The 22,996-nt window shown below is 35.1% G+C and overlaps 1 long non-coding RNA gene across 1 annotated transcript; it reads left to right on the top strand.

Moving 5' to 3' along the window:
- Nucleotides 1–5,611: 5,611 nt before the first annotated feature.
- On the top strand, nucleotides 5,612–21,291 carry LOC125184570 (uncharacterized). The gene is made up of 3 exons (XR_007168792.2): nucleotides 5,612–6,504; nucleotides 11,261–11,322; nucleotides 21,113–21,291. It is a non-coding gene; the product is annotated as an uncharacterized lncRNA (long non-coding RNA).
- Nucleotides 21,292–22,996: the final 1,705 nt, after the last annotated feature.

Raw genomic sequence — 22,996 nt, 5'->3', positions numbered from 1 at the left:
TGTTTTTCATTACCACCACTTTCAGAAAATACATATTATCCCAATCTTTGAGGAAGGTTCAAGACTGCAGAATTTTAACTGAATCTTGAAGTTTATTCTTAGCTTTCAGGCAACGAGTTTTCTAAGCAGAAATCCACCTTTTAGATATATTAAGTTTATCTTAAATTGATGGACCAACCCATAGTTACATCTACTTTTAGAAAAAAAGAATACAGGTTTTTGAAATTTGCATTAATAGATGTATCTACTAATAATCTGGTTTTTTTGACTTTGTTTTGAAAGTACTAATCTCCTTTAAAAACATATTCAAATATCTGTAAAGAAATAAATTCTATAAAAGTAGTGAAATTCCCTTTGCTTTCCCACACTTTCCTCTGCCTTAAACCTCCCCTTCCTCTCCCCATCCTGTTTCAAATTATCTAAGCTATAGTGGTAAGAAAACCTAAAACCTTTAACAGATCTCTATTTGTACGTGTCTGACTCAGATTACAAAGGTCTTCCCTTCTCCCTAGAGGGGGGAAAAAATGACACAACAGATGGCTCTCTATCTTTTTTGACTACTTATTTGGTAAGATCTGCATTTTCTTTTTGGAACTCCTTTCTGATGAGATAGGGGAAAAAAAAAAAAAAAAAAAAAAGCCTTAACTGCACTCTGCAGTATATTTTACTTCCTGAAGTGGGTTAAGTGAGTTTTCTCTGACAACCCCAGCTGTGGTCCTTGTACCACTTTTCTCCTTACTCAGTTTTAAAATAAGATTATTTGTGTGTGTCTGTGTGTCTGTGTGAAGTCAGCTTGGCAGCAATTCTTAATCACTTTTTCTTCATTTGATGGCCATTTCTCATTACCTGTCTCTTACTACAGTTTGCTGAAGGCACACACAACACCCTTTTTTTTTTTTTTTCCAGTAACACTAACAAAAAATACATCAGGCACTATAAATAGGGCAATACAGAGTTATTACCCATAGACCTCTAACCTGCTAAATTAACAGGCATTTCCTAAGTTCTGTTTGCCATATGCCTGAGTATTTAGCAAAAATAGGCATTTTTACGCCTTTTCCCCCATGCTTCAAGAACTGTTAATATTGTACCTGTGTGTTAAGGCAAACTCTGAGTACAAATTTGATCCAGACTTTGGTGGGGGAAGTGTAGGAAAAGGGACATGATGGCATTTCTGTCAAATGAGTGCTGAAGCATACAGTACAGTGTTTAAACCCTTTTAATTCAGGCATGTAGGAAAACAGCTAAAACACTGAAACCTTTTGCAGAAGAATGCCCAACACTTCAAAGTTAACACACCAACATATTTTGAGCAAAAATGATTATACGTAATGAGTTTATATTGGCTTCTTACTTTACATCACAGACTTTTCTTTTGATTTCATACCACAAGACCTAAAGACAGACTTATTCAGTGGTCAAATTGAAGCCTAAATCCATGGAGTACCGAAGAGTTTGCAGGGATGATTCCCATTATAAGTGAACTCTAACTTCTTCGGAATAACATACATAATGAATTTTCTAGATTTTCACAGAATCACAGAATTGTAGGGGTTGGAAGGGACATCAAGAGATCATTAGGTCCAACCACAATTTTTGGTCAGGGAAGAAATCTTGGAAATCATCCTAAAAAAATTGTCTTCTGGGTGTTCTGAGAGATCATTCTTCACACAGAATACTTAGTATATTTTTGCCTTCACAGTGCTTTCCCTTGCTTTCATTCTCTTCAGTCTCAACAGGTGCCTGGGGATCAACCAAATAAGCACCCTCATTTGGTTATATTTTCCCATTTGATTTTGCTCAATGATAACACTATTGACAAGGCATCATTTTTCAGAGAGAGCTTTGTAAAATTTTGAAGGAAATTTGCTTCCCCGCAAAAGAATAGCAAACAGCAATGTTTTTTCTAGGGCATATTTTTCCCTCTAAAATACACTGCACTGTCAAAGGGAACATTTAAAAAAAAAAAAAAAAAGACACTGATTTTGGTGATGCTAACTAAAACAAGGTTTCTGCCTTCCAATGCAGACTTTCTGATCATTTCTGGATAAACAGTGAGAGGTCAGAATGAAAGTTTGAAACAAACTCAAATTTCTGGATACCATTCATTTTCCCAGGAAAGTTGGATTTTTCCTCTCCTTACTGTGAAGTTCAACCAATACGTTTTAAAATCTCAGATATAATAACAAAATGAAGCTGTCATTTTCCAGCCATTTCTAAAAGTAACTGAATTTACTGCGTAATAATGCAGTTTAAGCTCAGTACCATAAACTGACATCACTAGGTTAGCTTCTCCAAAAGGAGATCATGCTGTTTCAAATTCTCCAGGGAAGATTCAGCAGTGACTTCAGAGAAGGTCTAAGGGGCACATTACTAGCATAAGTTCTGCAAATGACATACCAAGAGGATGCTGTTAGGAAGAAAAAGCAAACGTAGTCAAAGAGAATTTATTTGTGACCAGCTTTCAGATCTCAAGGAAATGACTAAAATGTCTTTTCTCAGTAGATAGCTTTTACATCTTTTTTTTTTTTTTTTTTTTTTTTTTTTTTTTTAAGGTTATTGTACCATATCATACTCGGATATCTTACTTGGAAAAAAAAAAAAAAAGATTGGATTTTATATTTTCAATTCAGACACTAAGATGCACCACAGTACACAAAAGTGCCTTGGCAGTGCAGCTGCATTTTTCTATATTTATACCATTATAAAATCCACTCAATATCTTATGTAACTTCGAGACATGGAGTAGTTCCATCAGAATGTCCCTTACAACTCAAAGCCTCTGCACAGACTTTTTTTTGTCTCTCTGCTCTGATCATGTTTGTGTGTTCTCACTGTAGAGAGGTCAGCAATCTGTAAGGTCAGTGATTCTGAGTAGTTACAGGACCTGAGTAAAAGAATAAACAAAACAGTGTGTAAGACAGTGTTGTACAGTTACAAATATATGGCAGTCATCCAATAACTCAGAAATTGTCTTTCTTCAGCCCCAGACAGAATGATGCACGGAAACAAATCAAGTACTTCTCAGCGATAAAAGTAAACAAATACCCACAGTCCTTTACTGAAATTAGTTTATTCCTAGACTTCCCTCAGTGCTCTCATTTGGACTTCTACAATGTCCTGGAGAAGGTCAGCTTCAGTTCTGAGTCTTAGGCGAGTTATTCTTGTCACATAAATGCTTAGGCTTTGCTAACTTTTGTACTGACTGTTGAAAGGTAATTGGAAGCAATGCAAAATAAAGCCTTGATTAACATGGTTGTTATGATATGAGCCAAGAATGGATTTTGGTAACTTTCCTCTTTCAGTTTGGTTCACTTCTTTGGGACTGTATTCTTAGAAGAAACGATCATCATTTTCAGTGTGTACAGATGATACCTATATTTAACTCTTCTATCAAGCTGCTACATTGAGATCCCTACTTGGACTAATTGCTTACGTAAGACAAATTATTGGCTGTTAGCTACAAGATAATAGGTTCTTTAAACGAATTAAAGCAATGCCATCTAATTTTACTAAATAAAAACTCTGTAAAGCAGTGTTTATTAACTAGCTCTAAATCTCTGCTGACTGATTTTTCCATGCACAACCACATCTGTTATATGCTTTATAAAACAAAAAGTGAGGTTCAAAACAAAACAATGAAAATTTAAGGAAACAATTCTTTTGTAAGGAGTTTTCCTAGGAAAATTCCATTTACCCTTCTTTGCAGAATTCAAAAGCCAAAATATTTACCTGAGTCAATAAGATTGCCCATGAAGTTAACTTTTTTCTGAATTTTGGATATGGTAAGGACAGAATTTATCAGAGTATCCAAGAGCATTGACATATTTTCACAAGAACAGGCCTGAGATATTACATAGAGATCTCAGTAGCAGCATAATTTGGTATCGTGTAGAAATACTGGACCAACAGCTTACGTGTACTTTGACTGGACCATCAGTGTGCTTTCAAACTGAATTTCCTGCTCTTTGGGTTCTGGTTCACATCACAGTGTGATTTTGTAGAACATGAATGGTATCCTCTTAGATGAAATTAAACTGAAAGATGAACTGCAGGAGCATACCTAATGTAGTCTCCCAGCTAATGGTCACTCCATCCATGAGACCAAACTAGAGCCTATAATACAGAGAAAAATACATTAACCATGTGCTCCAGAACGTCTTTGTTTTACCCTGCATATGATCCACTACTTGCTAATGCAGGCATAGCCATAAAAGACATCCTCGAGTAGCAAATTCAGTCCCCCTCAAGGGAGCCATAAGGCACTTTGTACATTGCTTCACATCTACATGGGGTACATTTTAATACATGCCTCAGTATCACACAAACACTTTCCTTCATGATGCATGATGTCACAAATAAATCCATTAAGAAATTAATAAGCATGAAAAACAATCTTGGGCATAAATTTAAAATAATATTAAAATGACGCCTCAAGGTTACTGTAAAGCTGTAAAAACTCTGCATACTCTGTGCATTACTCTGATGAACACTACATATGTTTGTGCACAGCCAAACATGGATTTTGTGCCATAAAATGGGTATTGTTGTGCAGGGACATTCTTATATTAGAATTTCATTTTGACCTTTCACAAACCTACCAATTTCTTCTAGACAAATTATTGTCGTTTTTTTTTAAGGCTAGAGCTGGTAAAATTTAAAATTATAGTAAGAATTAAATGCAAAACATATAAAGGTAATATGCATAAAGTGGTATGTACTCTTGGCCACTGTTGACCTATAACTGAAACATGTAGCTTGCCTCAGAAATAATGAAGAAATGCATCAGCAATATTTTATACCCCAGGAAGCTTTAATTTTCAGTTTTTGAACTCTTCTTTCATTTCTACCTCTGAGAAAATCTTGCCTGGTAGAAATGTAAAGTAAAACTGGAATGACAGCTTGAAACTAGAGAGGATTGCTACTTTTCATCAGAAGTCTGCTAAGTTCCAAGCTAGAATATGTTAATAGCTAGAGAATTATCCTTGGAGATAACTTTAGGTTTCTTTCACCATGAATATAATTGCAAGATTTGTCTTAGAATGTATCTAGTGGTTGTGCATTTTTTTGTTTGTTTGGTTGTTTGGTTGTTGTTTTTTTTTGTTTGTTCGTTTGTTTTTAATGTGTTGTATTTATTTGAGCTGAATTGAGATCTGTGGACTCAGTGTACACCTTAAAAAATCCTGTTTGTCATTTTTATCTTACAAGTCATTATTTTAAAGTGAGCTACTAAGGTCCCAGGCATTTTTAAATGAAGGCAAGTTTCTAGATAAAACCTTAAGTGAATCGTTCCTATTATGGTTCAGTAAATGCCTTCACAGATTTTTTCCTCACAGAAAAAAACTCATTTCCTCCTTTGGTGCCTATTGCATACTATATTTTAAAGCTTTTTTTTTTTTTCCTTTACTTACTATTGAAGAGCTTATTCGATTGCCTTATCTGCAAGTATAAGTTTTAAACTAGGCAACTGTCCATTAAAGTTAATGACAATTACTTGGTTAATTAATTATGATAATTATTTTCCTGGTCAACTACTTCAGAAAGAATTTGCATGTTTTCAAGTAGATATAGAAAAAATAATGTGGTCCTACACTACCAGGAGGAAATGTCTGCTTTAGACATGCCTGATAGTGTGAGATAAAAGTTATAAAAAGTCAAAAGGTAAACAGACTCTTGGCAGGAGACAGAAGCAATTTGGTTCCTTGGAGGGTCTGAATAATTATCCTAGTAAGGGGAATATTCTCTCTCACACATTAAGCATTTTCAGATTTCAAATGACCTGCCTAACTTGGAGTTTGAGTTCCATTAAAACAGACAAAATTTTTTATGTTTTGAGATTGTATAAAGAAATACCACTTCATATTTTTTTATACTTCTTGCAAAAATGACACCTTCGTATGATTTAGATATTTATGCTCTTATTTTGATATGACTTGAAAGGGACTGTTTTACTCTTTAATAAAAATTAAAGCATTTTTTACACCAGATAAATTCTGATGATACTAATCATATGCATTATGAACTTTGCCCACATCATCTTTCTCAGCAAAAGTAAACCACAAAATATGAGTTTGCTATTACATCACAGAAGATGAGGAATGTAGTAAATACTGCTGTTCATATATTATACTGTTTGAGGAAGCATTCTAATCTAAAAAAAATAATAATAATAATGATAAAAAAATAAAGCTTGATTTTTCCTTTTAGTTTCATTTCAATAATCAAGCTTGGAGTACTTATATGGAAGTCAAGGAACTTGGAGAGTGATGGAGGAAGCAGTAATCAGCCTGAAAAGATGTTGAATCTCTGATGAGAGTTGAATATGTCAGATTAAGTTATGTTCTAGAAAGGGAGGTTCCCTGAACAACTGCTAGTCACTTTAAATTATTCTGCATTTCAAACAGGAAATCATCCAATTAGACTAACAGCTGCAGAGATTGGAACAAACCTTGCATATCAGAAAATTAAAGAAAATGCAGCTGAGTACTTTGTAAAGCGACTAAGGTAAGATCTTTTCTCTCTCTTTTTCTCCTATAAAACTTAATTTCAATGAATTTTTATTAAGGCAATGACTTCTAAATTGTTACACATGATTAAAACAGGAAAAATCATTTATCATAAATTGTGATGGATCATTTTATCTGACACTTCATATGGATGTTCTATTTGTCCTAAACTGTCAATTGTTTCTTTCAAGGTGGGTGGAGACTTCTGTATTTCTTCTTTTCCCAGTTCAGCTCCTGTATCACCACAATTATTTCAAAAGGTTTTAATGAAGATGACCAACACTATTTTATTGAAATGAATCTGCTAGATGAGTCATCAACATTTGAAACTTATCTCTAGAGAACAGCCTGAGATTTCAAACTAAAAAAAATAAAAAAATAAAAAAGTGAAAAAGGTGTTAAAAAGTTGCAGAGGTCAAGAAAAGTGGTAACTCAGAAGAAGGTGGAAATGAAATTTTATACAATGAAAAAAACCTGCTCTCAACAACAAACAGAACTCTCATGTGACAGAAAATAGGATGATAAAAGAAAATAATATTGAAAACATAGTGTACTATTTATATGGTGTCCTATCAAAATACCTTGAGCATTCTACTGTACTTGAGAAAGCAACTAAAAATAATTTAGTTTTATTCAGAAACCGTCTTTCCTGGATACACATATGCAACTTATGTTTGATTTAATTTAACTCTCCTTGGAAATAAAACACAAGCTTAAATGAATAGACATATGATTTTGTATCTTTGGCTAGAATGTGTGAGCACAGGATATTTTTTGAAAGGTTTTTGAGATCTAACTCCATGAAACTAGTGTAATTTCAGGCTCAGAAGATGTAAAGCAGCCTATATGTTTTACATATAGAATTATGTTTACCATTAAATAACTGGACTAATATCACAGATCAGTCTCTAAAAAGACAGAATGGACAGAGTGATATGTCACCCACAAATGAAATTATAAACTTATTTCTATTTTATTTTTGGGAGGACATGTATTTTAAGCCAAGACAAATATTCAGACAGTATAGCTATATATTTTCATAATGATTCTCTTAGACATCCACAGATGCTCTCTGAGTGCTTTTGGCAGTGTACATCCCATAACTGGCCTTCCAGAGACATGCTTCATTTCTGAGGAGGCTGTTCGTTAAAGAACCTCAGGCCTTTTCTAGGACTTTGATTTTTTTAACTCACAGTGCACTAAATGTCAGGGCACATTCTCATGCTACATACACAATTCCTCCTACAGGCTTTGCTCCTAAGTGTTTTGCCTGGGGTTTCTGTCCCTTTAATACACACACAATATCTTGCAACTTACCACAAGGTTTCCTTGAAACCACAACTGATTCTCTAGCAGGCAGAGATGCAGCCTTTAAATGCCGTAATTCCTCTCAGCTTACTTTAAAAAGCATCATTCCCCTGATGCCTTTTAAATGAGCCTCCAACCCTAATTAGGAAAAAGTCTAATAATTTTCCTTAATATGTAATTTCAAATTGCTTTCTTTAGAAGATCTTTAACTACTGTTCAAGCACTGAAAGTCTTCATAAGATCAAAGACAAATTCATCAAGAGTACATGGAGGAAAAGTGACTAATTTACTGTACCCATGTATATTCTATATTCACCTCACATCAAGATTTTAGGCAACTCTGGAATTACCAGATCTGAATAGCCACTGAAAGTATTTTTTATTTTTTTTTTTAAGTTAAAGTATATAATTTCAATAAGAAAGAGGAATTGAAGAAAATCCAGCACTCTCTTGCAGCTGACAGTCAAAGAATTCAAAGACTAAGCTGCCCCTAAGGAATGAATTTTTCTAGCCCTACAGATGTAAGCACTCCAAGAAAAAGTCTCTAAGCCAAAGCTCTTTGCAAACAGTATAATTTAGCTTTAAAAACAGATTCTTAACTTTTAAAAGAAGTATATATTTAAATGATTGATGGAATCAATATTCAATGAAAAGTTTGAACAGAAAGACTTGCTTTTATGCTACACAGAAGATGCTTGCCCTTAGGAAAAAAAATATAAAAATTTACATTAAAATGTTAGCTTTAATATTCATCAGTGTAGTAGAGTAATTATCTAATGCTTTGGGACCCAAGAGTATCATAGGGCTACATTAACTCAGACTGACGAGTGCATAGAATTCACTGTGGCCCTGCTGAAATGCAGAAGTATATGGGGGGTGTGGGGGGGAGAGGAATATCTGTAATACTAAAAAACTGCACAATTATTGCTGTCTTGTGGTCCTGGGACAAAACTCTGAAAAAGGGTGTTGGCATACAGCCAACAATGTGCACTTGACCTGCAAGCGTTGCTTTTCAGCTCGTGTAGAGAGTCCAGTGTTTGGCCTTTGTGTTGGACAAGACAGAGTCCAGAGCTGTACAGATGCACATGACACAACTGATCTCAACTAGAAATGAAAAACAGTCACATCCATGGAATTAAATTCAGCCAGGAGGCATATAAACACCTGATTGTACTTATCCACTACCTTGTCTTACACCTGTGGTGTATCCTGCCAAGGGAAAGTCCAAAGGAGAAGTTATGGAACTGCATTTTTCAGCTATTGTCAAAGATGTTTTCTTTTATTACCTAATAAGGTTCACTTGATTTGACTGTAACATACTTAATGTAGTCATGCTAAAAGGCTACACAAGGTCCATTGAAAATCATCTGTAACTTTTTTTTTTTTTCTCTTTTTTTCCTCAAAGAAGATTGACCAAAGCTCTTCATGTTTGGATTTGAAGGGACTAGTCACATGGAGGATTCTCTGTTTTGTGGTCAATAAATACTGATTTGATCTTGAATGGTAGTTCATGTGCCCAGTATATTCTGGTGTGGTGGCTTTTTGTTGTATACTCAGAGATTTTAAACTGTTTCTTAGACTGTATCATCTAAATGTCTGTGTTATTGTTGTTGTTTTTTAAACTTTTAAACAAAAGAAGAGTAACTTCAATCATCTAATTAAATCTCATGCGAAACAGGGACCAAGACTTCCACAGATGAGCTTCTTACTTCTGTTTATAATAACTTTTTAAAATAGTATGCATTTTAGAAGCATGTCCTGCAGGTCTTCAAAATTGTTCACTGTAGTGATTGCTGTGTTGCTTCAAAAATCGAATAGCTGGCTGCTATGAACTTTACTCTTGAAAAGACAAGACGTTAATGTAATGATTATTACTCACCACATGGTTTTGAAAAGCAGGTCATGCTAAACTAGCTTCACATTATTTTTTTTTTTGAGAATATGGCTTCATCTGACACGTGCAGAAGTGCTAACACAATTTTTGTAATGCATGACTTGATGCAACACACCTTAGGGTTAAGAAACATGAGTGAAACAAAATTTGTATGGTACATACTAGATGGATTAAACATTTGTTATACAGTAGATTATTATTATTATTTCATTTTGAGGGATTATAAATAAGAAATCGTGGTCAATTAGGTGAACTTCTATGAAGAGCCTACAAAGATTTAATTATTTGGATCGGAATTTAAAGTTTATGTCATCTTTTGGTGAAAAAGCAAAAACATCAATTACAAAAAAAAAATAATAATTCACAGATAACAGCAGAAAGCATCGCTATAAGGAAGTCAGATGGATGTGGAAAGAGCTAGATTTAAAAGAAAACAACAACAAAAAAACATTGATTTGTTGTATATATATATACACACACATATATATACACACATTTAGAAGTTCCAGTGTAGCCAAATTTTGGAATCTGTCACAGCTGCAAACAGGAAACTTTCACAGGAAAGCAGTGACTCTGGAAAAGATGTATAGATACTAGTGGTGGATCTGTATATGAGCTTCTAGTCTGGTGCCACAGCTGAAAGGGTTAATGTGATCCCCAAATGTATCAATTCTGATATTACTGGTAGCCAAAATAATCTGTTTCTCATACTGAAGATCTTGGTGGAAAACTGGCACATACAGAGGATTGCAGCAAGACATTAAAAGGTTGAACAAAGCCTTGGAATGAAAAATCTGAGAAGCTCAACTGATCAGTTCGAAAAAGGAGAACTTAGATGGGTAATTAGATCACAGTCTATATGGAAGAAAAACTTAATAATGGACTTTTCAGTCTAGCAGAAAGTGTAGGAAAAAAAAAAACACTAAGTGGGAAAGCTGAAGATGGACAAAACTGGATTAAAATTCAAGGATATCACTAGAATGAACAACTCAGTATTTTGGTTAGAATACATGTACAGATGTTCATTCTCCAAAAATAATTCTAAATAATAATAATCCACAAGGCTTCAGGCAACTGTGCATTTTAAGGAACTAGTAACTGTTCTTTAGTTCCCAATAATTACTCACACTTTTCTCTTTAGTTTCCATTTAACAGCTGACTAAACCCATAATTATTTGTAAGCATGTTAAACTAGCTCCTGGTATGCACCAGAGAACGTGTTATTGGTTTGCACACAAATGTAAACAAAACAAGATTACTTGCAGTAATAATCACCATTAATTTTTATTTAGGTTAAAAAAAGGTTAAAAAACCATCCTTCATAATTTCAGGAAATTATTTTAATGTAAATGTTGGTAGGAAAACAAACAAACATAACATAAATAAATAATTCCAGTCTGCATTTGCTTCTGTTTAAAGTCCCTAAGTTTTCATTTTTTTCATTTAAATCATACTTTCTAGAGATGCTTGACTACTCATCTATCTCATTATCTCTTTTGTGTTCTGGCTTTCTGGCATCAGAGAGTAGCTCATCTTCTCTTCTATTTGGCAGAAGACTACTCTTAAGGCCAGCAAGATCGTTTACTTCCAATTTGTCCTGGATTCAGAAAAGAGGTAAAACACACTAACTCCCTCTTCCCCTCTTGTACATTTGACTCTTATTAAAAGGATTTAAACATAGTGATTTTTACATTCTAGCTATTGAAATCTGCCCAACAGGTTTCAGAAATATCAACATTTTGTGTGTTTGTGTGTATATATTGGCAATTCTAGATTATAAACAATTATTCTGATTCTTGTGTACAAGCAAATAAGATTTTTTTATTTGTTTTCCTCCAAGACCTTAGTGTTGAAGATATCATTTTACTGACATCTCAATTTTCTGCTGATTTAATAATCTTTATCTTTTCCCTATTTCCATATGTGTAATTCTTTTTTAATAAAAGCTACATGAGAAAATTACTTCAGTAAGATGGAACAAATATAATTTATTCTTATGTTGACGCTCATTTGTATGTGTTTGTCTATTTTAATCATTATCTTCTTATTTTAAATTATCAACATTTTAGATAAATGAAAGCTTTTGAGTATGCATTTAACTGTATTACAGTATTTCTTGTTAAGCTAATATTTAGAATCATAGAATCATAGTTTGGTTTGTGTTGGAAGGAACCTTAAAGATCACTCAGTTCTAACCTCCTGCCATGGGTAGGATAGGGACACCTTCCACTAGACCAGGTTGCTCAAAACCCCATCCAACCTGGCCTTGAACACCTCTGGGGATGGGGCATCCACAGCTTCTCTGGGCAACCTGTTCTAGGGCCTCACCACCCTTACAGTGAAGAATTTCTTCCTTATATCAAATTTGAACACACCTTCTCTTAGTTTAAAACTGTAACCCAATTTACATTGTTTTATTTTACTTCAGATGCATTAACAAAAAATGCTGGTCATTGCAAAACTTTTTTTGTTTCTTAAATAATTTGGATTGAAAAAAAAATATTTAATGTAATGCAAAACTATTATTTATAATTGTCTTAGATGTTTAGTCAAAATTGAGAAATCCCAAAATTAAATCCTAAAATAAAAGGCTGAAAAATGCTGTTTTAAAAGATCAACATCAAAACGTGAGCTTTTCAAAACAATCTCTATTAAAAAGTAATTTCAAGTAATACTAAAATTTCAGTGACCTCAAGACTGCACTTTTTAGTGAATTAGCTATTCATTTTGTTATTCATCTTTGTTTCTTGAGCCTATCTGGATAGATTGCTCATTCCTCTTCACGGAAAAGAAATGACTTACTCATTTTTCTTGGCTGATGTTGCAATACATCTTTCTGCAAAAAGGTTGTAGGACTGGCAGCAACAAAGGAGGGAAAGATTAACTGTCTTAATACTATACATTAATGCTTGGGCTGCATGAGAAGAAAAATTAATATTTCCCTCTTGCTTGTGGGTCTTAAAGTGGTTAGTATTAGACGAGGTTGCCTATAACAGTAATAACTTTTTTCTGTACTATAAATTATTTCTATTTTGTAGAAGAACATATAAGGCATAGAACCTTGTTTTTTGACAAGAAATGATCTCGCGCAGAAGTAATTTTCATTGGGTCAGCTCAGAGAAACTAGTAAAACAAGGAAACTAACTGCCCTACAGAATTGTCTTTCTCTCCTTGTATTCCCCAAATGAGCAGTCACCTGTGTTCCTAAACTGAAAAAAGACAATGTGAATATAATGATCTAGGTTATCACAAAATATGTTCATGGTACTTGCTATCCAGGCACAGTCTGAAGAGCATCATCAGTTCCCTGTCACTTGCCTACTTGGATAAGTACAAACTTCAAATCAGCTATTATCTTCTGGATGTCAAGAATGTTACTAAGTGCATGCACATATTTCTATGGAATGTTACATGCTTATTCAATAATTTGAAAGTCACTAGTCTTGAAGTGTTAGAAGCACAGGCATTATATTTATTGAGAAGCATAAAGGCCTGTCTGCTCTGGGAGCCAAAGGTGACAACTGGGCTGGCACAGCAGGGACCTCTCTGATGAGGACACAATGCTTGAGCAGTGCAGAGCAGAGCAGGTCAGCAATGGTGACCGGAGTCAGGCATGGTCCAGATTGCTATGTGCTTCTGTAGTGAGAAGACAGAGCTGAGGTTAATCAAGTTGGTTGGACAGGGTCAGAGCCAAACTCAAAAAAGGCTGAAGCACTCATGTCGCACAACTTTAGACAAAGCAGCTGAGCTCCATCTCCAGATTACCCATCCAAACGCTGCCTTTAAGTCATGGTCAGAACGGTTCAATGATTGAAAAAAATCACCTCTTCACTGTAAATTAGATTCTTGTTAACACCATGAGATACTGCTACTTGGAAGACAAAGAAACCACCATTACATATCTGGATGCTGCTGATTTTGGAGAATGCCCACAGACCAGTATGAAGGAATAATCTGTAAGGATGTAACAGTCATGATAGAAGAGATGATTAGTAGAAGAAAGCAGGTCATAGAAAGAGGAATCACTGCAGAGTGAGAGCATAATAAAAGACAAAAATAACTGCATAGAAAAAAATCAGTAAGAAGAATCATTCTAGAGAATGGTACTCCTCGTATTTTAATTAACATTAAAATTAACATTAAAATGTTAATTAACAATAAAATTAATATTGGTGGGAAAAATCTAGTCCTATATGTTTATAATTTATGATCTTTGTCAGAAATACCAATACCCAATTTCTCCTGCAACACAGAATAATGCATATTTTTTTTTTCTACTGAATAACGAAAATATTATTCTGAAATTTCAAACAAACATTTTTCTGCAAAATATTGTAATATATTCAAAACATAATACATTCAAATAAGTTACTTGCTGGGATTATCCCTCTGAAATGCTTAGAGTTCTTCTCAGCTGTTCCTATGTACTGTAAATTTAAGAAGTTACATAGTTTTTCCTTCTTGGACAACTTGTTTTTACGCTACCTATCTCATCAACAACAAAAAAGTGACAGTTCCAAGGAAAAAGAGATTGTTATCTGTGGTTTCAGGTTAGCTCCCAAATCTAAGGGTACTTCCCACAACTTCTGGTTACTGCATTCTAAATATAGTGGCAGTGAATTAAAAAAGAGTTTTTGATTAAAATGGTTGTGTAATATTATGGATGAGTTTCAGATGGGATTCATGAAATTCATGAGATAAGGACACATAAAAGTGGTGTTACATATTCATGTCTATTCATGAGCTGTGTGCCTAATCTCTAATTAAAACTAGTAAAGATGTGGTCATTATAATCAATGAAGGCTAGAAGGTGAGAGATTCATCTCACCCTAAAGTGACTCTAAGGGGTCTCAATTCAGCCACACACGCATAGTTATCTAGTACTATTTGTGATTCTTCTGGGCATCTAATACATCAAAATGAGGATAACATATATGGCACAGACACAAAGGAGCCATACTTTCTTGGAATGGTAGCTGGACATCATGTACCTAGAGTATTTCCAATGGCATTAAATGCCTACGCATGACAAGAGAATTGCTATCCTTGTGCCCGGTCTGCCAAATCTCTTTGTGGGTTTCACTGGATTTACAGATCTCCCTCCACTATAAAGGCAGATGAGATGTCTGCCTTCAGTACAAACACTTACAGGTGGATATTTAAATTTAGCTATTCTAATTTCAAATTGAATCCTATCCTATGAGCCCATAACCAAGGACATGGTATGTAATACAAGATTTATAAAGAAGTATTCATATTTTGTTGAAGGTAAAGTATAAAATTTAATTTAGAAGACTAAAAGAAACTTGTTTCATATCTCACAATAAGAGGAAGATGTAATTTCTGCAAGTCTGATGACTGTGAAAAGGGTTAACAATCAACAGACAGAAGCAAATCAAGCATATGGGAAGAATTGCAGCTACTAAGTCAATGCCCATTATCACTCCCTGATCACCTTGACCAGAGCCACCAACTCACAGCTCATCAGGAGTTCTGAGGGTATTCTACATGGATATGTAAAAAAACATTTACAATAGCTAAGTCTTTATTAGCTTAGTCTTTCTGAGCCATTAATTTCCTTACAAAAAAAAAAAAAAAAAAAGGCATTTGCCTTCCAAAAGCAGGCTTCAACTGACCCAATGTATTTTCTGATTATGAATGAGTAACATGCAGACATATTTGCAAATATAGCTCAATGGTTCTTGAGCAATATTGAATAAAAATGATTCTTTTCATAATTATGGTGTACCTGATTATAATCTCATTATAACCTCATTGCTGAGGAGAACTTTCTGAATTTTCTTAAAAACACATAATACATTTTCTTTTAGCTCTGAAAAGTTGGGTAGTCAATGTAGCATACTACCTATACTATAAAAGTCATGCAGTCAATGCTATGGGAGGAAAAACTTGTTTCAGTTGTTGAAAACAAACTTTTAACTGTTATTTTTTACTTTGGGTTAAGAGGGTGGGAAACTGGTAAATTAAAACATGGTCAAACTCTCCATGATAGAATCACATTATTGAAAACTTTGCTTTACTCATTTTCTAAGTCTTCTAAGAAGCTAATGCTTTTTCTCAACATGAAAAAATATGTATGTTTAACAAAACTGAAGCTGAAGCATTCATTCAATTAATTGAAAACAAACCAATATTTTTCACAGTTCTGTCATTCTTGCTTTTTACGCTGCTTTGCTCTGTCTTCTTTAAGTTATTCTTTAGGAACTTCTTTAAGTTCTTCTTTAAGAACTTCTCTAAGTTCTTCTTAAGTTACATAAAATTATGTCAATCTACTGTAGTTTAATAATACAATCCATACTATTAACATTCAAGGTCTCTTCAGATCTGCACCCCATTGTATTCAACTGAATTTGCTACAAATAATTTAAAAGCTAAAAGGAAAATATGTTGTTATTTGTCTTTCACAGAGATGAGATACATAGATTAAGATTCAGAGAGAATGCTTTGGCTCAGGAAAGAAGATGAGCTTAACATTTAAGACCTTAAATCCAGTAAAGTAATTCAGAAAAATTATCTGCTTTGAATGAAGTTTTATGGCAATGGTGTCTCCACCCTGTCCAACTTTCTGCTCTGGAACTTACGTTGTCTCCTCAATATGTTCTTCTTGTTATCAGCCAGTTAATAATAGAAATATATAGCAGAAATATTACAAATGCACAGTGAAAACAACAACAACATCAAACAGAAACAAACAAAAAAAAAACACCACAAAACAGTACAAAAAGAATGAAGCTCTGTCTGACCCCCTCCCCCTAAAACACACACAAACAGCTCAGCTACTAGACCACAGAATTTTCCTGCTAATTTCTCTTTTTCAGACTTCGATTATTGTACTCATGTCCTCACAGTAGCACAACTACCACAGAGTGAATTATGCCATAACATATGTTGCTCTGTGGCCTGCTATTACAATACTCACTTTGTGTTTATGAGGTATTTCTATGAATTGAACTTAAAATCTAAGTGTTCCGGCATTCCTTTAATATTAAGTCATATTTTAAAAGATTATTTAGTGGCACTAACACACTCCGAAGAGCTCTACAAAATTAGTATCATGACTGAACAGAGGAACCCAAAATTTACCTTAAGGTAGGATTTTTGGAAAAAAAAAAAAAAAGCATCTCCAGATAATTTGTCTAAGGTTGTGCTGATTTTTTGTTTTCTGAGGAAGCATATTGAAGCTGGAAGAATATAGACATGCATATCTTTACTGGTTATTGTAATTACATTATGCCAGGAAGCCACCTGGTTTTACTGAAGACTTTCCACAATCTATGGGTTGCTGTGAAAAAAAATAAAATAAAACATTAGGCTGAGTCATAAAATAAGAAATATATACATATATATTTATACTTTTCCCAAAGACTATAAATCTGATCTTATAGCACAAATTGCAAGAGTGGATATTAACAAGGAATTCAGAGCACAATCTTTTCTTGTAGAACCAGTTTTAATGTCTTCTGAGAGAAGCCAGTATTTTTCCTCCTTCCATAGTAATTTTCTACTGTTTATTTACACTGTTACCTTGGATTCTATTTATTTATTTATTTATTTTGTATTTCCTTCTTGATCTTCAAATAGTAATTTTCTATGGTTTAGTAGATAAACAGAGTAGTAAAATTTCTTTAACATTATTTGCATAATAATTCACATAATAAATATTTAAAGAGACACAAAAGTGAAAAGATGCTTCCCTTTCTTGGTCTTGGAAAGTCAGGATTTAGCTGTTTTTGAAAAGCTTGCAGATGTATTATCAGATAAGATTTATATAAATATTAAATTCTCTAGAGCTTTAGGATGGCTTAATAAGCCTCACTTTTCTTAACTTTTACATGTCATATATTGTAGTACAAGAATTTTAAATTGTGAGATAGTTTGCAGAATCTCAGAAGATGATAATTATTCTTTGGATTTCTGAGATTTTTTAATTTTTACCAACTTCAGGTTAGCCATTCTCAAATGGGATCCTAACTAGAGCAAGAACCTACTCCTAAATGAATATATTGAAATGAGCATTTTTCAGCAGGTCATATTCTTATCGCAAACTGCAGTTCTGGTTGCCCTAATATTTTCTTATTTTTTCACGAAAACAAAAATTTAGCACTTCTGCTAAATTTTTGGAAAAAAAACTTTTTGGTTTTAGATGTCATCATTATTGCACAGAAGCAAAAGGTGAAATTTACAGTCTTGTCAACAGAACGTCAGGTGGTTTTGTTCCACTTTCATGCTTTTCCTCAGGTACTACAACACTTCCTGTGGTGGTTTTACTCAGCCGGGCAGCTGAGCTCCACCACACCACTCTCTAACTCTTCCTCCTCAAAGGGAAAGGGGGAGAAAACAATGAAAAGGGCTCAAGGGTTGAGATAAGGACAGGGAGATCACACAACAGCTATCACCATAGGCAAAACAGACTCAGCACAGGGAGATTAAAGTTAATAACAATCTAGAGAAGTGAGAAATGAAGAAAACAGACTAAAAACACCTTCCCCCCAGCCACCCTCTTCCATCTCCTTCCTGAGTGGTGAAGGGGAACGTGGAACGGGGCTTGTGGTCAGTCCCTGACGCTTCGTCTCCGCTGCTCCTTCGCGGTCCCTCTCTGCCCCTGCTCCCCGTGGGGTCCCTCCCACGGGATGCCGTCCTTCCCGAACTGAGCCTGGGGGGCTGCCCACAGGCTGCAGCTCTTCCAGAACTGCTCCCACACGGCTCCGTACCACGGGGTCCATCCATCCCCCAGGAGCAAACTGCTCCAGCACGGGTCCCCCACGGGCGGCAGCTCCCCCCAGACCCCCTGCTCCTGCGTGGGCTCCTCTCCACGGGCTGCAGCTCCGGCCCGGGGCCTGCTCCTGCGGGGGCTCTCCATGGGCCGCAGCCTCCTCCAGGCCACATCCACCTGCTCCACCGGGGGCTCCTCCACGGGCTGCAGCGTGGAGATCTGCTCCGTGTGGGACCCGTGGGCTGCAGGGGGACAGCCTGCTCCACCAGGGGCCTCTCCACGGGCCGCAGGGGAACTTGTGCTGCGTGCCTGGAGCACCTCCTGCCCTCCTGCTGCACTCACCTTGGGGGCTGCAGGGCTGCTTCTCTCTCAGCTCTCACCCCTCTCTCCCAGCTGCTGTAGCACAGCAGATTTCCCCTTCCTTCAATATGCTCTCCCAGAAGCGCAAACAATATCACTTATTGGCTCGGCTCTGGCCAGCAGCAGGTCCCTTTGGAGCCAGCTGAAATTGGCCCTTACATGTGGCAGCTTCTGGACTCTTCTCACAGAGGCCACCCCAGCAGCCCCCTGCTACCAGAAGCTTGCCACATAAAACCAATTAATTCACTTTTCTACAACACCTGCCTAGAGGAATCTGAATCCAAAGGGAGCAAGTTTGTGGGTATGAGCCGCTCAGGGATGAGCCATTTTCAGTCTTTTCTGCTGATGTTTCTTCATCTTTTACATTATCATTGATTCAGCAAAGAAAAGAATGAGTGTACCCAAGTGGTTATGGCATTCTTCTGGAAGCTAAGTCAAAAACATGGCTAACTGAAAGCTAATTTTTTGACAAGAGAGTTAACAGTGATTCTGTTTGAAACAGAAATGTTGTTGTTCCTAGAACAAGGCTAGAAGACTAGGATATTTAGAAATGGATCCCTTGCATTACCTGGAGTGAAAAAACAATTTTAGAGACAAAAATATTCTTTACTAAAGCATCACTGTTGTTACTGTGGTATGAATGGTATGATTTTCATAACATTTGTTAGGAAGTTTACGCTGTGTTTGGATATTAATAATACATCTGTCAGAGCTGGTTAAAAGGATACCTCAACTTTTCTAAAATGCACACAATTTCAGAAAAAAAAAAAAGATGAAAAATATAATTGGGTCTAGAACTTGATGGAAACGTGGAAACCTTGAAAAGAATGTGCCTTCCTTTCTCATTTTCCTTTCCAACCCTCCTGCTAGTAAAAAGCATGCGTGCTAGGTTAAAAATTTCATTTTAAATACAACAAAGTAATTAAAGCATGCAAAAACAGAGAAAAGATGTGGCTAACAGTGACTTCCAATGCTTTAATACATTTTTCCGGCTAACCATTGCTAAACACTTTCAACAAAAACAAAAGAAGCAACTTAATACCGGTTTAGTTTTCAGTGCAATCTCATTTCAGTCTTTAGCACACCCAACTAGTATTGCCTGTTAATGGAATATTTCTTCTGCTGATTTTTGCAATGATATCCCAGTTTCCACTTGATGATTCTCTCCAATTGTTAAGGTATTTTACTGTATAATGCTGTCTTCATATTTCCTGTACATGAAACACAATAGTGGACTCAAAACTTAATGCCAAACCAACATATATAAAATGCTTGAGATATCACAGACTCCTAGAATACTTGAGAAAACTTGCAACTTGAGCAAACTCTGCAATATGAAAATTTGCTTAGTGTCATAAACCTAGGCTGTATGTTTCCCAGCATTTAGAATCGTAGAATCATTAAGGTTGGAAAAGACCTCCAAGATCATCTGGTCCAACCATCCCCCACCACCAGTACTATTTGGTTTGATTAATTTATTGATTTGATTTAGGTAATGCGAAGTAATCTTAACTGCAACCCTTTAGCAGTGTGATCTTACCAGAGATAAATGGTGATCTTACCAGAGATAAATGTTTTTCCTATTGGCCATAGGAAAGGGGAACTAATCATAACTGGTGGAAGAAAGCAAAGGATGTTTTCCTGGAAAATAATGACCTGAAAACAAGATGAATAAGTGAATAACAGTAACTGGAGATTAGTAACTGAAAATAAAGATGTGTATGAGATTTATGTTATTATTTGTTGTCTTCTTTTAAAGTAGTGATAGTTTATTATTATTTACTAACTTTAGTTATTACTATTTTGCTAAGTTTAGTTTATAGAATAAGTATTTGAATTAAACAAGGGCTTGTCTGTTTCCCTGGCATCACAACATCTGAGCTAATCAACTAACTTTCACAGGACAGAGTAATGAAATTTGATGGGATGTGTGTGGGCAGAAGCCATTAGGTATTGAGAGCTGTGAATTGATCGCTGTGTTTGAGTACCAGGCTCCTGTGTGGCAAAGTCCTGGAGAAGAGATAACATTTAATCCTAAATATATTTTAAATACTCTTTTGTAATGGTTATATTAATCAATATCTTTGATAATGTCTGTTAACCAATCTTTCGTCTTTTTATTGCTGTCAACCTCTTTAGTTACAATAATTTTCCTTGATTTTACATTTACTTTAGAAGTTTTTTAATAGCATTGCACATCAGACCTCTTTCTACAAAAGTAAGAGATATACAACTGAGTGATAATGGTGTGCTAAAGAAACTCATATTTATTTTTCTATTAAAAAAAGTCTTTAATTTCTTGTCTTACAGATGGGATGAAGAAAAATAATAGTCTCACACTTGTACATTTTGTAAATCACCATGTAACTCAAGACGTCAATCTTGAAAATGCAAGCTATTGTCATTGCTGAAAAGACTAGAAAACTTGAGTGGGAATTAAGAGCTAGAAAGCTTACACATTTGTATAGATGTGTTACAGTAGTGCAACAATTTTACCTGACTTTTCTGTATGTAGATACAAAGCAAAAATAAAGAACAGTTTTCTGATTTATTGAGATTTGTTAAACTCAAAACACTTGGAGAATGGTTGGCAAAAACATGAGTTTTTAACAAGAGAACACATTGCATGAGGAGACGACAGGTTAACGTCCTTCTAAATGTACATTGCCATATGCTTGAGTGGAGTTTTGTAGAGCTTTGTCTTCTTAGTTTTATGTTCAAATAATTCAGTTGATTGAAGTTATGCCTGCTTACATTATGCATCTGACTGACTCATAGCTGGTGCCTGTATCAGCTGACTGCTGAATGAGGAAATCATGGCCTAATTTCAAGTAAAAGAACATTCTCGATTCTAAGTTCTTAAAAAATATATTAAGCCTTCTAACTCATTTGAAGTTCAATGGTCATTGTATTACCATGTGGCTCTTCCACTGCAAAGCATTGTAGAGATAAGATGTAAATAAGCAGTCTTGTGTCAAGAATTTCTTAGAGGGAATTTCTGATTTTACAATTTAGGAACAAGTTTAAAGTTTTACCACTTAAAACTAGGTTGAAGACACCAGCACTGTCTGAAGTCACTAATTTGAATGCCACTGTGCTGTTTCAGCCACCAAAACCTTTCCTTTTGTGACCAGTTCTTCACAGATATTTCAGTGATTGCAGAACAGCACACAGCAGATTTCATCGTCCTCTTTTCATTGAATTCAGTGCTGAAAAGACAGCTGAATCAACAGTATGAAATTAGACATATTTTTTCCCAGGCAAAGGGAAATATTTTGTATAGCTGAAAAGTTAGTGTCTCATATTTCACTGTTTAAGATTTTTTTAATTACTGTGCAATGCAGAGAAACAATGTTTTGTATGTAAAGGACTGTCTCTCCCTATCTATACACTTATTCCTTTGAATCCGTGTGACACCATTTCATTTCTGCTTCTGGCTTCAAGTTTTATTGCTTTGATTTAGCTGAAAGCTGTTCATATTGCACTAGAATGAAACCTAACAAGCATGTCTTTTCACATTGTGTTGCCTCATTTTGCGTTTGTCTCATATTGTTATTTGAACTAGTGTACCTCTGTGTACCTCAGTTCATCAACACTATTTATCTATATCTTATTGCTAAAAGCAAATTTTTATTCTGAGAAGGTACACTGTTGATACTGCCTGTGTTCATAAGTAAAGGTCTTATTTCCCTGTAGTCGTATTTAGTTTTATCTGAATGACTAGAAGTTGACATTCTATGTTTCTAGAAATTCAAAACATCATCAATGCTAAGTACAAGTATTAAGCACAACAGAAAAACACTGTCAAAGTCTTTCTTCAGGCTTCCAGGTAACTGAAAATATCTACAATTTATTGAAGAGTCTGGTAAAAAAAATTGCACTTATGAATTAAGGAATTAATAGGTATAATTTCTGCAGTTCAACATGGTGGAGCCAGAATGTCTCCACGGTTATTCACACATTGTAGGCTACTATATTCCTTCTTTCACCTGTCAAGATCTCTTAACTGGGAAACATGTACTCTCTTTTTTAACTTTCTGCCTGTTTTGCAAATTCTTGTTCCAGTTTGGTCTGTATTGGCATGTATCCAGATAGTTCTTTCACTTCTTATCTTTACTTGAAAACTTTAAAGTGTTGGTGATTTTTATGGATACTTAGGGGAATGTTAAATATTTTAAAACTTGGCATCCTCAA

This window comes from Anser cygnoides, chromosome 1 (assembly GCF_040182565.1).
Source record: "Anser cygnoides isolate HZ-2024a breed goose chromosome 1, Taihu_goose_T2T_genome, whole genome shotgun sequence".
NCBI lineage: Eukaryota > Metazoa > Chordata > Aves > Anseriformes > Anatidae > Anser > Anser cygnoides.
The sequence above is the reverse complement of the archived record's forward strand: the minus strand, read 5'-3'. Positions and strand labels throughout refer to the sequence as shown.